The sequence below is a fragment of the Egretta garzetta genome, unplaced genomic scaffold, assembly GCF_000687185.1.
Source record: "Egretta garzetta isolate BGI_Z169 unplaced genomic scaffold, ASM68718v1 scaffold392, whole genome shotgun sequence".
Classification (NCBI taxonomy): Eukaryota; Metazoa; Chordata; class Aves; order Pelecaniformes; family Ardeidae; genus Egretta; species Egretta garzetta.
In genome coordinates, this window is record NW_009258761.1 from 53,743 (window position 1) to 54,184 (window position 442).

Sequence of the window (442 nt, forward strand, 5' to 3'; positions counted from 1 at the left end):
CACCCACAGCTGGTGGCTCGGCGCGGGGCTCGCCGCCATCTGGGCATAGAGTGGCAGCTGGGTGGGAACGGCCTGTCCTGGTGAGCCTGGCAGCAGTGGGGACCCCCAGCACCCAGCCACACCAGCCCCCCTGGGTGCTGGCACTGGGTGCTGGCTCTGCTCTGGGGCATTTTGCTCTGGTGTCCCCCATGGGGCCAGGCTGGATCTGCTCCTTCTCTTGTGAAAACAGGACTTTGGCAGATAAGGGTGCTGCCATTGCTGCCTGACAAACGTTGCCGCATCCCGCGACCACGGCAGAGCCTCCTGTCATGGGCCAGCCTGGGGGTGTCCGGTGGGGGCCACAAAGGCCAGGCTGGCATGTGTCCCTGTGCCATGGCATATGCCTGCCGTCACTGTGCTGCTCTGCTTGTCCTTGCAACACTGTGGCCATGCCATGATGGCT

At 64.7% G+C, this 442-nt stretch overlaps 1 protein-coding gene across 1 annotated transcript in view; it reads left to right on the forward strand.

Annotated features, from left to right (window-relative positions):
- Positions 1–442, forward strand: part of PDE4C (phosphodiesterase 4C) — a gene marked incomplete at its 3' end in the record, with an annotated part of 18,279 nt that overhangs the window by 6,536 nt on the left and 11,301 nt on the right. The gene's annotated exons all lie outside the window — the stretch shown is intronic.